Genomic DNA, 16,612 nt, shown 5'->3' with positions numbered 1-16,612 from the left:
GAGGACTTCTCAACCCACCTCATTGCTCACCGCCTCTCCATCATCTTCGCACAGAGGGAAGCACATACTAGGGGCCGTCATCTGTGCCCCTTCAGTGTCCAGCAAAGCCCCAAGCGCTTAGTAGGCACTCTGCTCAGTACTCTCCATGCGACTTGAGGCACTTTACCGTGCCAGGCGCATAGTAGGTATCAACATGGGCACCCAGTGTCACGCATATGGTGTCTTCCTGCCTTGTGTCCCCGTCCTGCGCGATTGCTAGCCGCGTGTTTTCCAGACGTTATCCCCCCAACACCTCACCGCATCCACCGGCCTCTTGGACCTTGAGACCTAGAGTTTGTGACCAGGGGTTGCCACGAAGCTATCATTTGCAGAAATGGGTGGGGTGGGGTGCGAGGGCCTTGCAGGGATGATCCAGGGCCCAACTGCCCTGTGGGGGTCATCAGGGGTCAGCGAGCAGAGACTTGGCTTATGAATTTCCTCCCCTGGCCCCAGACAAAGAGGGAAGTCTTTGGCAATGCGGTTACCTTGGCAACTCTTTGTGCTGGCGAGTGGGAGAGGGGGAGGGGGAGGGCTGGGGGAAGGGGGGGTAGCTTCTGGGGGTGGGGCAGGAGCTGGAGGGGAAATCTCCCCTTAAAGCAGGGAATGACTGGCTTCTGCCTTGTGGGCAAAGTGAAGGGAGCCCTCCCACCATGGGATGGAGACTGGTCTGGGTGGGAGTCCTGTCTGTCCTCCTCTCCCCTCTAGAAATTTCTTCCAGCTCCTCTAAAAACATGCCAGGGGACTAGGTTGGAGCTCTAGCCCTTCCTCTAACTTGCTGTGTGACCTTGCACAAGTCTCTCTCTCTCTTTCTCTCTCTCTGAACCTCGGTTTCCTCTCCTAGAAAACGGGTTAATAATCCACAGGGTGGCTGTAAGGATGTGATCTGACTGATGTAAAGGTACTGGGTCCCTGCTAAGGGTTAGCGACCTGGGGGCTGTTTTTCATCTGGTTGCCTCTAGCTGGCTGGGCAAGTGACTACCATAAAACAAGGGTGGACATTTCTACGTTGCATGCCTGGAGCTAACTGGATGTGCCTGGTAACCATGGTTTTTGATGTTCCTGCCAGATTCTTGACCTGGAGTGGGCGTGGTGGGAGAGTCATTACTACTGAGAGTTAGGGGTCACCTCAGTGCAGATGGGGAAACTGAGGCCCAGAGTGGGTGAAAGTCTAAGGTGACCTTGAGGGAAAGACCTGCGGCTCTGTGTTCTGGGTTCACTGGCTCCAGCCGCAGTCCCAGGCATACCCCCAGGAGCTAGCGTCCCTTCCTGGGAAGGTGGGCAGAGGTCTGAGTAGGGGACATATTTGGAGTAGTGTGGAAACCTTGGCTTCCTGAGAGCAGGAATGGAGTAGGAGACCCCTCTGCCGGGGTGGGGTGGCCTCAAGGCTGTGGCCTGCCATGATGGAGGAACCCCACATATCCATTCGCTGACGTGTCCTTGGGCCATCTGGAGGGCGCAGTCATGGTGGAAGGAAGGTGCTTCCCACTGTACAACTGGCATCCCGTTTAGTAGTCTGGTCGGGGAGGGGGAAGGCAGAGGGGTTTGTATTTAAGGCTGTGGGAAATCTGGCTGTGCCTCTCCACATGCGTGAAACCCTCTATGGCTCCCTAGCACCCCAGCAAAACCCATAAATTCTCACCATGGCTTCAAGGTCACGATTGGTCCAGCCCTGCTCACCTCAGGGGGCCCATCACCCCCTGTGCTGCCACATGATCACTTCATCCCCCGCCCCCCCCCCCCCATGTTCAGCCCCATGTTCAGTCTCCTCCCTCTGACACCTTTGGCTCATGCTTTCTTCTCTCTGGAGCATTCAGCCTCTCTCCCCAGTATGACTCATCCCACGCATTCTTTCTGGCTCAGCTTAAATGTCACCTCCTCCAGGAGGTTTTCCTTGATCCCCCAGGTTGGTCAGGTGCCTCCTCTGGGGACTCCCAGCCCCCTGGGCTTTGCCCATCACTCTGCATTGATGATCTGTCGCCTCTTCCCTGCCCCAGACTATGAGCTCGGTGAGGGGGAAGAGCCTCCATTTGTCCATGTCTACTTGTTCATCACCGAATTCTCGGTGCCAAGAACGGCCAGTGCCAGCACAGAGCAGACACCCAGTAGAAATGTATTTAATAAGCGAATGAGGCAGGAAACCGTGACACTTTCGGCGAGAAGGGCAAATCGGCAGAGCTTGGCTGCTGGTGGGGCAGGATCTGGGGCAGAGAGAATCCTGATTCAGACGGGGTGTCTTCTCCCTATGCCTCAAAGCCCCCCAGGCAACCCCCCATTCCATCCCACCCCTGCTGGCCTGGTTCCCTGCCTGTCTCCTGTCTCCTGTCCCCCAGGCTTCACCTGGGGACGGGGCATCCAGGCACCTCACAGTCACTTCCCTGCCCCATGGTCTGCCAGGAGCGCCAATTTCTGGAGAAAATCTTCATAGAAACCTCTCCAACTATTTTTCTGCCTCCAGGAGGCATTAGAAGCTTCAGAATGCTCTTTTGCTCCACAGGTTGGGCACGTAGGCAACGCTAAGAGCCTGCTCTCTGCTCTTTTCGCCACGGCTTTGGTGACCACCAGGGAGGTCACCACGCAGTGAGCCAAATGCATCAGTTACCTGCTGAGTGCCTTTCCCACGGCTGCTTCCTCTTCTCTGCCACCACCCTGCGGGGTCGGTCGTTTCATTTGCTCCACTTGGAAATGGAAGGAATGGAGATCCAGAGAGGGGAAGAGGTTTGCTGGGGTCACTTGCTGGAGAAGGTTGGAGCCGGGGTGCACGCCCACGCCTGTCCCATCCAAGACCCCTGAGCGGAGGCATGGTGGAGGTGGGCACCAGAGCCGGCTGCCTTGCTTGAGGTGAGGCCCTTCCACGTACAGGTGTGTCTTCTTTGGCAGGTGGGTTTACGTCCCTTCACTGTGCCTCAGCTTCCTCATCTGTAGAATGGGCACAATAATAGCCTCGACGTCACTGGCTTATTGTGATGGGCGAATAGTGGAGAAAAGCGTTTGGCCCAGGGCCGTACGCATGGCATGTTCAGTAATGTTAGCAGTCTGGATTAATTCAACACGTCTTCTCAGGTGCCTGCTGGATGCTGGGGGCTCCCTTGAGGGGGCCAGGGCAGACCCCATCCCCACCGTCACACGCTTACATTTGGGTTCTTGCCAAGCGACAAGGTAGAAGGTAATAATTTCTGAGCTTTGACCTACTGTGCACACATCGACCCACTCAACAGATATGAGCTGGCTACCTACTATGTGCTGGGCTACGCGTAGAGGAATAAGAGGCTGGCTCTCCCTTAGGTGGAAGACAGAGTGGAGGTGGGAGGCTGAGATGAAAACAATCAGTGTTCCAGGGAAGCATGTGAGGGGGATAATGAATATGGAAGGAAGGAGTCCGAGAGAACCTTCAGCAGGCTGAGGCCCAGAGGACGGATAGGACCTAGTCTGGGGAGGAAGGGGGGTCTAGGTGCAGGGCACAGCGCGTGCAAAGGCACGAAGGGAGTTGTCTTGCTGACTCACATTCCACCTCGTGGCTGGTGGACTCCTCTATTACGCTTGGCTATGCCTTCTCTCAACTCTGCAAATCGAGTGTGAACGTAAGAACTTTGAAGTCTCATCGGCCGTGACCTTGATTCTCTTTAAATCCTTTCACACATATCATCTCCTTTAATCTGCACACCAATCCTGTTGGTGTGGTTATACAGATATAGGGATGGGCCGTCGCTTTCCTCATTTTCAGCATCCGACTTCGGCTCAGGTCATGATCTCACGGTTCGTGGGTTGGAGCCCCGCGTCGGGCTCTGTGCTGACAGCTCAGATTTTGCTGCTTCGGATTTTGTGTCTCCCTCTCTCTCTGCCCCTCCGTTGCTCACAGTCTGTCTCTCTCTGTCTCTCAAAAATAAATAAATGTAATTTTTTTTTTTTAAAGTAGGTTCCATGTTCAGCCCTGAGCTTAACGCCAGGCTTGAACTCAGGACCGTGAGATCGAGACCTGAGCTGAGATCAAGAGTGGGATGCTTAACCGACTGAGCCACCCAGGTGCCCCAGCCACGAACGAGTTTTTAAAAACATGTCTAATGAGATATTTGGGATATACTTACACTCCAAAAAATTATTTGCTGTTTCTCTGAAATTCAAACATCATGGAATATCCTGATATCCTTCTATTTTATCTGGCAGTGTTTGACCTTGGTTGTGTTCTTTTTTTCCCCTGAAAATAAAGGCAATGGTAATCACCGTCTGGATTTCGTGAGGACCTACCGTGTGCCAGGCTCTGTGCTGAACTCAGAGTTTTTGAGCGATGGATGTTCTCTGCTCCGCTCGCCCAGCGCCGGGTGGGCCGCAGTTCCTGGCGCGGCCACGCGGTGTCGCCCTCCGCCCGCGGTACCAGGGCGGCGGTGGGGGCGGCCGGGCGCGCGCGGCCCATTCATCACCGCGCGGCCGCGGCGCGCAGACAATGCGGGGAGCGGCCCTTGCCCGCGCCCGCGCGGCTGTCGGTACAAAGGAAGCGCTGTTAACACGTGTACCGTAATGGGCTCCCCCACGGCCTCTTCCCGGGCCGCCCGCTCCCAGCCTGACGGATGGCCCGAGCCATCCATCTAAATTATGTCATGGGCGATGAGCATCCTCTTCTGTCCACTCCGTCCCGCAGCCGGGGCCAGGCTGTGCCTCTGGTGGCGGAGCACCCTTCCCCGGGCGACCCGGGTGGCCTCCCATGCTAGGGAAGGAGCCTCGTACAGGGTGAGCGCCTACTGTGCGAGGGGCTCCAGCCGCTGCCTTCTTGGCCTGCATGCAAAGCGGTGCGGTTTATTGGCCCACTTTGCAGAAGGGGAAACTGAGGTCTGGAACTGGAAAGTCTTCCTTCTAAGGTCACGCGGCTCTGGGGTTTGCCAGAGATGGTTTGTTTGTTTTTTTGTCCCCCTCCCCCACCCCGTACAGCTTTATGGAGATGTAATTCACATACATCACATTCACGTGCATTTGAAATGTACAGTTCCATGTTTTTTTTTTAAAGTCTTGTCACAGCCTTGTGTAGCTATGGGCACAGTCCTATTTTAGAACATTTTAATTACTCTGAAAATACCCCCTACCTGTTAGCAGGCACCCCCAGCTCCCCTCTCCCCCTAGCTCTTGGTAACCGCTGATCTACTAGATCTGTCTACAGATCTGCTGGTCTGTCTATAGATTTACCTGTTCTGGGCATTTCATGTAAATGACTCATCCACTATGTGACCTTTTGTGACCAGTGTCTTCAAGGTTCATCTCTATTGCAGCATGTGTCTGTACTTCATTCCTTTTTATGGCTGAATAATATTCCATTGTATGGATGTACCACATTTGTTTATCTGTCTGCTGATGGGCATGTGGGTTGTTTCCCCAAAATGCTTGTTTCTTTATTTATTTAGGGAGGGCGCAGAGGGAGACAGAGAGAGAATCCCAAACAGGGTCTGTGCTATGAGCCCAGAGCTCGATAAGGGGCTTGATCTTTTGAACCACAGGATTCTGGCCTGAGCCAGAATCAAGAATCGGTTAAGCATCAATAGGTTAAGCATCCGATGCTTAACCGATTCTTGATTCTGGCTCAGGACATAATTGAGCCCCCCGGCACTGGTTTCCACTTTTTGACTGCTGGGGGTAGCACTGCTCTGAACATTTGTGGAGTTTTTGTGCGGAAATGTGTTTCGAAGCCCCTTTGGTAGCTACCTAGGAGTGAAATTGCTGAGACATTCGGTCACATCCTGTGTCACAGTGTAGAAACCGCTAGACGGTTTTCCAAGCCCCTGCATCTTTCTGCTGCCCCTTCCAGCAGTGAAGGAGGACTTTGATTTCCCTGCCTTCTAGCCAGCACTTGTTACCGTCCGACTGACTCTAGTCAAGTGCTATCTCATTGTGATTTTGATTTGCATTTCCCTGAAGGCTAATGATGTCAAGCGTCTTTCCATGTGCTTCTTGGCCATTCGTGTAGCTTCTTTGGGTTGGGGATGTCTATTCAGATCTTTTACCCAGCTATAAAAAAAATTGGTTACCTATTATTATTTTTAAAAGTTTTAAAAATGTTTATTTTTGAGAGAGAGAGAGAGAGAGAGAGAGAGAGAGCAAGCAGGGGAGGGGCAGAGAGAGAGACACAGAATCCGAAGCAGGCTCCAGGCTCCGAGCTGTCAGCACAGAGCCCGACGTGGGGCTCGAACTCACAGACCGCGAGATCATGACCTGAGCCGAAGTCGGATGTTTGACTGAGCCACCCGGCACCCTGGTTATCTGTTATTGAGTCATAAGAGTTCTTTATAAATTCTGGATACAAATGCCTTATCTGATACATGAGGTGCAGATATTTTCTCTCATTTTGTGAGTTTCCTTCTCACTTCCTTGAGGGTATTGTTTGCAGCACAAAACGTTTTAAATTTTGGTGGAGGTCCAATGTCTATTTTTCCTTTCCTTGCTTGTGCTTTCAGTGTTGGTTATTGAGACTCAGAACCCAGCTCTGTGTGAGTCTGAAGTTGGGGATCTTTTGGCCGCACTGAGGGGAGGGGCGCGCCGCCTCCCATGGGCATTTTAGGAGGAGCTGGTCGGGATTGTCGGTCATCTCAGGCTGGGGAGGGTGTGGAGCTGCGGAAGAACAATGACCTTGGAGTCAAAGGAATTTGGGTTTCAGGCCTGGCCGGGCTCTTGCTGTCTTTCCTCGGGGACTGGGGTGGGCCATTCAATGCTTTTGAGTCTCAGGTTACTCACCTGCACAAGGGAGATAGTCACAGCTGCCCACGAGGTTGCCGCGATATTAAACGAGGCAATGCATGAATGCAGGGGGTGCTTTGTAAGCAGAGCTGCGATGACCATGGCGTGTAGCTTCCACCGGGAGAGCCTCTGGCTCCCCACGCCCCCTGCACAGTGCAGGGCTGTGGCCACGGAGACACGTAGCACCTGGGTGCCGAGGATCAGGACACACGGCTGGGAGTCCCGGAGCCTCGGTCCCAATGAACTTGTCTCTGGAGCCTGAACACAAAGCGTGGTTTCCCTCTGTGCTGCTGAGAACTGCCAGGGAACAGAGCAGACCAGAAGCCAGTAGATGGTGAGGCGGAGGAAGCGGTGGCTCTGATTTAGATGTGGCGGCCTCTGGGCCTGCCCCGGGTCCCACAGCCGTTCTGTCTGATGCGGGTTCTGTGAGGGACACCCCGTGAGGACACCCCTGTGTTACCGACGATGGCACCGCTGAGGCTCAGAGAGGCGAAGACACTCGTTGGGGGGTCTCCCAGCCCTGTCTTGAAAAGCCAACACAAAGAAGGGCTTCTGGGGGGGCCTGGGTGGCTCAGCCAGTTAAGTGTCTGACTATCGATTTCGGCTCAGGTCATAATCTTACGGTTCGTGGGATCAAGCCCCGTGTCTGGGATTCTTTCTCTCCTTTCCTCCTCTCTGTCCCTCCCCGACTTGTACTCACTCTGTCTCTCAAAATAAATAGGTAACTTTTTTTTTCTTTCTTTTTTTTTTTTTTTCAACGTTTATTTATTTTTGGGACAGAGAGAGACAGAGCATGAACGGGGGAGGGGCAGAGAGAGAGGGAGACACAGAATCGGAAACAGGCTCCAGGCTCTGAGCCATCAGCCCAGAGCCCGACGCGGGGCTCGAACTCACGCGAGATCACGCGAGATCACGCGAGATCACGCGAGATCTCGCGAGATCGTGACCTGGCTGAAGTCGGACGCTTAACCGACTGCGCCACCCAGGCGCCCCTTTTTTTTTCTTTTTTAAGAAGGGCTCCTGGTCTCTGGACCCAAGAAGCTTCAGGCATCGCCCTGGGACGTTCCCGGACAATGGGTTTTCTCTTCATGGATCTCCAGAGGGCCCCTGCCCACATGCGCCTCCCCTGCTCCCTAGGAAGGAGGAGATGCTTTGGAGCCACCCAGCCCTGGGCTGGATCCAGAGATACCAGTTACTCTCTGACCCTCAATCTCTTCATCTGTCCAATGGGGATATTCTTTCCTGCCTCCAGGGCTGCTTGAGGATGAAACGAGAGCTCAGATGCAGTCAGAGCTCAGCCAGGGAGGTGCTCAGTGGAGACCTGGCCCTCCCCGAGTGCCTGGTAGTTGAGGTGATCTCTGTGATTAGCGACAATTCGGATGAGCGCTGTGCAGCAGGTGCAGGCTGGGGATTCACACTTGGGACTTGGGGGAGCTGGTCAGGCCGTGCCCTGCCTCCTGGACCCCCCCGGGCGCAGGCTGGAGCTGGTGTTTCCAGGGCTGTGGGAAGCCCAGGGCGCTGTCTGCAGGTAGATGGAGGTGGAGAAAATTGATTTGGGCCCAGAGGCCGCAGGCGGCAGGGCAATCACAGAGAGCAGAGCCGCTGGAGATGAGAAGACCCCGGGTCACAGCTCTCCGCGCCCCACGCGGTCGCCCGGTCAGTCCCTCTGGCTGGCCCGCTGGCCCCCTGTCCTAAAGCCGGTCTGCACCGTGGGGAGTCCTGGGGAGAGCTGTGCCGCATCCCCCCCTCCAGACGGACAGACGGACAGACGGACAGGCAGGCCCACGTCCACCCCCCTGGGGGAGCATCATCCATTTCTCCTTGGTGCCGCCTCCTAGCTCCCTTGCATCCTTCCGGAAATTTCTGTTCCTGGCTCCTGCTTCTCTCTGCGATCTCCAGGGCCTGGCTCCTAGCAGGCGCTCAGTTAACACCTGCTGGAGGGATGAATCAGTGTTGTCTCTTCAGAGAGGAGAGTGGCATTTTTTATGTTCAGCCCACTGGCCACCTCCCCGGGCCGTGGCTGTCCTTGGCGTGATGGCACCAGCGTCCAGGACTGTGCCAGATAGCTTGGTGTCCGTGGCTTCGTGCGGAGGCGCTCTGGACACAGGGCGATGGTGGGGGCAAGGAAGGCCAGGCTCTGAGTTCTAATGTGGCCCCATAGCTTCCTTGCTGGTTGAAGGGACTTGGCCTCTTTGAGCCTCAGTTTCCTTCTCTGTCAAATGGGGTAACGCTTTGTGGTGTTTCCATGAGGACTCGAGAGGTTAATGCAACTACAGCAGCAGTGTCTTGCCGATGGTGAGAGATTGGTGATGACCAGGTTTCATTTTCCAGAGGGGGTGTGGGTGGGGGTCATGGCGTGCCGATGGCGAAAACACTCAGCCCGCTTGGGCAGGAGCCAGAGGGATCAAGGTTTAGCCTTTTCCAGCGGTGTGATTACAGGCAGGCCACTTGAGGGAGAAGAAGAGGAGGGGGAGAGGGAGAAGAGCGAGGGAAGAAGGGGGAGAGGGAGAGGAGGGAGTGGAGGAGGGGGAGAGGGAGAGGAGGGAGGGAGGCAGAGGGGGAGAGGGAGAGGAGGGAGGGAGGTGGAGGGGAAGAAGGAGAGGAGGAGGGGGAGAGGGAGAGGAGGGAAGAAGGAGGAGGGGGAATGGGGTCATCGGGTGGGGTGGGGTGGGGGAGGATGCGCTCTGGCTGAGAGCCACAGAATCCAGTTCCCTTTGTTCCCCCAACTCACTAAATACCTTTGGGCAAGTCGTTCTGTCCCCTTGCCTCAGTTTCCGTATTGGTCAGCGAAGGAGCGGAGCAGAAATTAACAAGGGGACAGGAGGCAGCTGACTCACTCCAGCCTGTGATTGGGCCAGGGCTGCCTGGCAGCATCACCTCTTGGCCTCAGTCTGTCTCTGTGGCCACGGAGGTCGAGAAAGAGTGGCCACTGCTTCCTGACCACTGCCTGCAGCTGGGCCCTGATCCGAGGACGGCACGTGTGTTAAATCCCGTGTCGTGCTCCCTGACCCCATGAGGCAGGGAGAGCCGTGAACCCATTTTCCAGCTAAGGAAGCTGAAGTCATACTATTGGGAGTACAAGTGGGCTCTCCTAGAACCCTGGCCTCGGCCCTCCAAGCCCAGAATCTTTAGTACAAACCTATGTGCTTCCTTTTTTCAAGATGGTGTATCTATTTATTTCGAGAAAGAGAAAGCTCGCGTCGGGTAGGGCAGGGAGAGAAGAGAGAGCGAGAATCCCACAGAGCTGGGCGCGAGGCAAGCTGTCAGCACAGAGCTCGATGTGGGTCACAAAGCCATGGACCGCGAGATCGTGACCTGAGCTGAAGTTGGGATGCTTAACCGACTGAGCCACCCAGACGTCCCCTTATATGTGTCTCCCTCTTGGGAACCACAGACCTGGCCTCTCCAGCGGCCGCGCAGCCCCCAGGGGCATGAGCCATCCCACCCCTCGGGCATGTGGTGATGCAAAGGCAGGACGCCCGTCTGTGAAACCCTGGACTGTGAGTGCCTCCCGGGACAAGGGCTTCATCTGTCCTGATGAGCAGCCTCTCTCCCACGGGCGCAGTGCCTGGTGCAAAGTGGGTGCTTGGGGGACCCGTGAAGAGGCGGACGAGTGTATTTGTAACTAGCCAAGTGTCTTGTATACAGTAGGCACACATGCAGTAGAATTGCTCAGTCCTGGAGTGCAGAGGGCCCTCTCCAGTTCTACAGTTCACCCAACATGTTTGGCAGATGGTGACTGTCTTAGCCTAGGCAGCTGTAACAAGTACCGTCGACCGGGTTATAGTCCTGGAAGCTGGGAAGTCCAAGATCAAGGTGCCTGCGGCTCAGGTATCACATGAGGGCCCGAGTCCTGGCTTACAGTCGGCTGCCTTCCTGCTGGGTCCTCACGTGGTGGAGAGAACGATCGTCTCTCTAATGACTTTTTTTGTAAGGACCACGAATCCCTTTCATGGGGGTGCCACCCTCATGACCTCACCACCTCCAAATACCATCACGCTGGGGATTAAGGCTTCAACAGCCCTAATCTGGGGGGACCCAGACCCACAAACATTCAGTCTATAGCAGGGGCACTGTGGCTCAGAGGGAGAGGGACTTAGCCAAGGACAAGTCCCTCTGTAGGCTAGTGCCTACAGAGCGAGGCCCAGAGCCTGGCTCCGGTGCTCCTTCTTCCCGTCCATGCTGGCTGGGTGGGTTGATGTCATCTGCGTGGCCTGGCCTGGCGCAGGTGGCCATGGGTATTCCCCAGCTTGTAGACGTCCCCGTACCTTTACATCATTAACATCATCTTCCTGCCTCCCTGCTGTGCATGCCTGTCTCTGTGTCCAAATTTCCCCTTATATGAGGTCACAGTCATCCTGGATTAGAGCCCACTCCAATGACCTCATCTTAACTTGATCATCTGCATACACCCTATTTCCAAATAAGATCCCACTCACAGGTATCAAGGGTGGGAGGGACGTAATTCAATCCATAATTGGGCTGCAATGAAATACACGTTGTGCGGTGTTTTTGAGCACCAACTGCATACCTGGCCCATGAGGGAGAGAGGCGGGGTGGGGGTGGGGGTGGAGGAGAACTAGTATCTAGAAGCGGGGGCCCTCAACGGGTGTGGATTGAGGGTGGTAGGAGGTGAGTGTCTCTGGACCTGTAGGGGGTGCACGCAGAGGGGGGTTGAGTCTAGAAGGAAGGTAATAACTCTGAATGTCAGGTGCCGGAGTTAGGAACTGACCCATGAAGACATTCTCAGTAGTAAACAAGTCTCCGATGGATGAACTCAAGAGCTGCAGAACGAATGCTCGTTTGGTTGGTTTGTTTGGCGTGGGGAAGTCTGTGTCTTGGGGCTCAGCTCACCTCTGTGTCCCCAGGGGAAGAATCTGAGGTCCCGAGCAGGGTAGTGACTCCCCCAGGGTCACATAGCTAGCAAAGGGCCGGGAGCGGCCCTGGAAGGCGGACCTACTTGCTTCCAAGTCTTCGGAGCACATGGCCCGGTGTGCAGTTATAAAAATGCTTATTCAAAACACAACAGCCGTTACCGATGACAATAGAAGCCATTTGCCTGGTTTCGCTCATCTACATCTCTAGGGGTTAGTAAATTTGCAGCCAATTTTCAGGGGTTTCAAATTGAATTTCTAGGAAGGTTCCATGGAGACATGGAGAAATGAGTCTTAGTTCCCACGCTTATCCTATAAGGGGCTAGGCTGAGTTTTTATTCATCTAGTGAGTCTTTACTGACTACCTACTGTGTGCCGTCCCTCTCCCCTCCCCAGAAATGGGCTGGGGATTCAGAGATTTGGAAAAGAAAAGTTCTTCCGGGATCCAAAAATACTCTTGCTGACTCAGCCTCATGGGACTCAGTGTTCATGGGACAGGCAGTCCCATGCAGGGATAATCAGAATCCAGGTAGCATGACTGGAACAAGCTTAGGGGCCAGTGGGAGTCCCGGCGGCTGTCTGACCTGCCTGGGGGGTGCCAGGAGGGCTTCCTGAAGGAGGTGATGCTGGAGTGAGTCTTGAGAAAGAGGTTGGAATTTACCCAGTGGGGGAGAGGAACAGGTGGGCATTCCAGGCAGGTGGGGTAGCCTTGCTTTGGAGTGCAAAGCCTCAGAAGTATAAGGTTTTATGGAAAGACTGTAAATGCATGGGCATGGGGTTGGAGAGTATGAGGAGTGGAGGGGCAGAGGTGAGCAAGAGCCTTGGAAATCATGGGAAGGATTATCCAGAAGGTAGTATCTAGAAGGCATTATCTAGAAGGTAATAGGGATCTATGGAAGGGTTTAGAGCAGTGGAGTAACCTAGCAGTATTGGCCTTTCTGGAGAGATCCCCTTGGCTATCATGAGGGGAACAGGTAGGAACGTAACCATAGAGACCAGTAAAGAGATGGAAGGGTGGGGTATTTAATACGAATAGTAATTATGACAATATATCGCTTATTGTGTACCAGGGGCTGTTCTAAGCGTGTACATGTTTTTAACTCATGCCATCCTCAAACATCCCTGTGGGCTGAAAGGCATGTCGGTAAAGCTCTTAACCTTAGGGCCTGGCACATCGGTAAGTATCAACAGATTATTTGCCTAGTGTTAGCAACTCCATGCCCCATTTTGCAGCTGAGGGCTGAGGTTCAGACAGTTTATTAACTTGCCATATTGGATGCCGTGATGCACAGCCCAGATTCGCTTTTGGAAAGAAAGGATTTTTAAAATGTTTATTAGTTGAGAGAGAGAGAGAGAGAGAGAGAGAGGCAGAAAGAGAGGGAGAGAGAATCCCAAGCAGGCTCCACACTGTCAGCACAGAGCCCGACGTGGGGCTCGATCTCATGAACTGTGAGATTATGACGAGCTGAAATCAAGAGTCGGACGCTCAACCGACTGAGCCACCCAGGTGCCCTGGAAAGAAAGGATTTATTTCTTTGCTGCCAGGACCTTGGGCGCTGCCACACCCACGGTCACTCCCTTCTGAGAACAGTAGGCATCATATGCTCGGTAGATGACGAAGGATAAGGACCATGTCCCGACTTGAGACAGCCTTGAAGAGCCACTGAGCTCCAGAACTGCCCACGGGGTCTGCTGAGACCTTGGCTGGACCTTCATCACGGCTCAGCTTCTACCTCTTCCCGTTGCTGCTTCCTTCTCTCTTCCACCGGTTTGGGTCCCAAGATCACCTCCTCCTGAGCATCTTGCAGGTTCTCTTTGCTGAGGACGGACCTGTGATTCTCGCCCAAGGGAGCACAGCCTGTAATCAGCAGAGCTGGTGTATCAGGGTTTTCTAGAGAGACAGTACCAATAGGAGATAGATGATAGATAGGTAGATAGATAGATGATAGATAGATAATAGATGATAGATGATAGATAGATAATAGGTGATAGATAATAGATAGATGATAGATAGATAGATAGATAGATAGATAGATAGATAATAGATAGATGATAGATAATAGATGATAGATAGATAGGTAGATAGATAGATGATGAGAGAGAGAGAGAGACTTTGCCTTTCGTCTACCCTTTTGTTCTATTCAGTCCCTCAACGGATTGGACGAGGCCCATCCACACCGGTGAGGGTGATGTTACTCAGTCTGTCAGTACAAATGCTGATCTCTCCTGGAAACACCCTCACAGACGTGCCCAGAAGACATGTTATGGCAGGTATCTGGGCATCCCTTAGCCCACTGGAGCTGACGCCTGAAATTAACCATCACAGCGAGGAGGCAGCCCCTGACTCATTTGGCTTCAAAACCTCCATCCTGCCCTCACGCCAGGCTCCCTCGATCAAGTCTCTTGGACTCTCTGAACTTTGGTTTCCTCGTCTGTAAAGTCAGGGTGTACCAGTGTCTCGGTCTGTCCAGGCTACCGTGACAAAATGCCATAGACCGGGCGGGGGGCGGGCAGGGCTTAAACAGCAGCCATCCGTCGCCTCAGTGGCTGGAAGCCCCGGATCGAGGTGCCAGCAGGCTGTCACCAGGCTCGGATGGCTACAGGCTTAGGCATTCCCAGGCGTTTCTTGATTTCAGCACTCAAAGTCCACATCTCAGGAAATCCCTCAGTCCCAGATAAATCAAGGTCATTCGCTTGGGACTGTCCCCGTTTGAAAACCGCAACACCCTCAAGCCTCGGGGAAGCGGGACAGCCGGTCACCGTTTCAAAAAAGAAAGGTTAATTTTTCACTCACTCACGTTTCACCACCATCATGTACATCCCATTCCACATTGGCTGCGGCTCCTGCTTGAAATGGTTTGTGCCCGCGACTCAGGCCACTGGAGCCACCTCTCTTTGGCACGTGGCTGGTCTGTCTGGAGGCAGCGGAAACAGAGATTCAGAGACGCCTGCACCGTGTCTGAAAGAGTCAGCTCCTTAAGAGTCACTTCTGCCCTCGTCTCATTGGCCAGAATGAGCCACGTGACCAAGGCCAACGGGAATGACGGTAGAATCCCGCCTTCAGGAAAGGGATCTGGGACATCTGGATGCTGCTGGGAGGAGGCGATCTCAAACATCTTGGGTGGCAGTTAAACACTTCTTTCCAGAGCTGGGGGCCTCCTCTCCGTGTCTGCAACGCTCCGCCATGCTAATGGTTTGAAACAGTGGCTAATTTGACAAGCCAATTGGAGTCCCCGTGATTGCATTTGACTTTCTGACTAATGACAAGAGATGAACTCCCTTTTCTTAGTGCAGCTTACAGTTGGATAGCCTTGGGCCATCGCGCGATCCCAGTGTTCAAAATGTTGCCTTGTAAATTGTCTAATAAAGTAATAAAGGAAGGGACTTGATACATGATTTGTCTTTTAACCATTGTAATGGGATTTTTTTGGGGGGGTGGGTGGGGTGGGTAACATTGTTTTATGTTAGAATGCAGAAATTATCACGCATAATTAGAATCATTTCAATTCCAGTCTCTGCCAGGCCCCTGACATATTCCTCGATTTGCACCACATCGAGCACGGCGGCTTGTAAAACCTCATCGAATAAAATTTTAAAAGGCAAACCAATCTGCAGTGGTGCAGCGTAGACTGGAAGAGAAGGCTGCCCGGGTGAGCTTTGCCTTTGAGGGAGGAGAAGGAAGGGGGAAAGGAGGAGAAAAGAGACAAAAGGATGGCATAAGAGAAAAGACCACGGCCAGTCAGTGTCATTAAGGCCGCTCTCTGCTGGGGCAGCCTGGGACCCGGCCGGCCATGGGTCAACCTCAATGCTCTTAATTAGTGGCCTTTCAGTCCCACTCAGATTCCACATTTGTGCCCCAGGTTTCATTTCATTCAGGCCGACCAGATCCCTGCCTGTGCATCTTCTTAATATTTAATCCTAATCATGCAGACACATGTATGGATCTATTTATCCACAAAAGCTGCCGTATAAATGTTTAACCAGAAAAGCACGGGGCGACTCAGATCAGCCGAGGGACAAGCTTTTCCAGGGGCGCAAGGACAGGCAGGCTGTCTGGCTCTAGGGAGAAGATATTTATGGAGAAAAATGTCCCCGGTTCCCAAAATGTCCAGGTCAGGCCTCGGAGGTGGGGGGGGGGGGTTAGCAAAATGTTGCTTTCTTCAGTTGGCTTGCGTGAGAAGCTGTGCACTTCTCTCTGGAGCTCCGGCGGGAGGGGGAAGATGTCGCTGGGATTCTTTCCCTGTCCTGTGGTGTCCCCATGCACCGGTGACCACCCACCAGGGGCTGGGGCATCTAGTTCTAGGGAGGAGGGGCGCCTGTCCGGGCTGGGACGTGTGGCAGCCTCTGAAACCCTTGGCGGAGCAAGTGCCTTGCAGTAGAATTATCGCGCTGTAAAGGGGGAATGGTGCCTCAGGAATGGCCACAGAGCTCATGAATATTCTGGGCACTTGTACCCACAGCCAGCACCGGGCCTGGCTCCTGATTCATCAATATTACAAATCGGCACCGTGGCGAGCAAGCTGTCAGCAATTTTAATATTTGCCTCCAGCTCGAGGAATTACAGTGGAGGTATTTCCCAGGGACACCCGGCCTGAACGCAGGGCAATACCTTTCCCTGCAGTCAGAGAGCCTGGGAGTGGGCCTTGGAAGCTCTGGGTTCAAGACCCAGGTGCCCCAGTCAAGTTTTATGTAACCATGGGCAAGGACTGAGGCCTTCCCGGACCCCCACCCCCACCCCCCGCCATCCCCTCACTGCCCCAGGGAGATAAGAAGAAATTACGTGAGCACTTACTGTGTGCCAGCAACCACACTGAAGCAATTTTGCAGGAGAGAGATGATTGGGCCCCATTTTACAGATGAGGAAAACTGAGGCTCAGCATGGGCAGAGCAGTTACCTACCGGGGGGGTGTCGATGCCAAGTCTGGAGGCCAGTTTGAATTGCAGGCGTGAAGGAAGGATGGCCAACTTAGAAGGGGTGTTATGAG

At 53.8% G+C, this 16,612-nt stretch overlaps 1 long non-coding RNA gene across 1 annotated transcript; it reads right to left on the bottom strand.

Moving 5' to 3' along the window:
* Positions 1-2,169: 2,169 nt before the first annotated feature.
* On the bottom strand, positions 2,170-4,386 carry LOC125149677 (uncharacterized). The gene is made up of 3 exons (XR_007146009.1): positions 4,282-4,386; positions 2,639-2,955; positions 2,170-2,237 (listed from the first exon to the last, which is right to left on the bottom strand). It is a non-coding gene; the product is annotated as an uncharacterized LOC125149677 (long non-coding RNA).
* Between the last annotated feature and the right edge of the window lie 12,226 nt (positions 4,387-16,612).

The sequence above is a fragment of the Prionailurus viverrinus genome, chromosome D3 (assembly GCF_022837055.1).
Source record: "Prionailurus viverrinus isolate Anna chromosome D3, UM_Priviv_1.0, whole genome shotgun sequence".
In the NCBI taxonomy this organism is placed as follows: Eukaryota; Metazoa; Chordata; class Mammalia; order Carnivora; family Felidae; genus Prionailurus; species Prionailurus viverrinus.
This window is presented reverse-complemented; position numbering and strand designations above follow the sequence as displayed.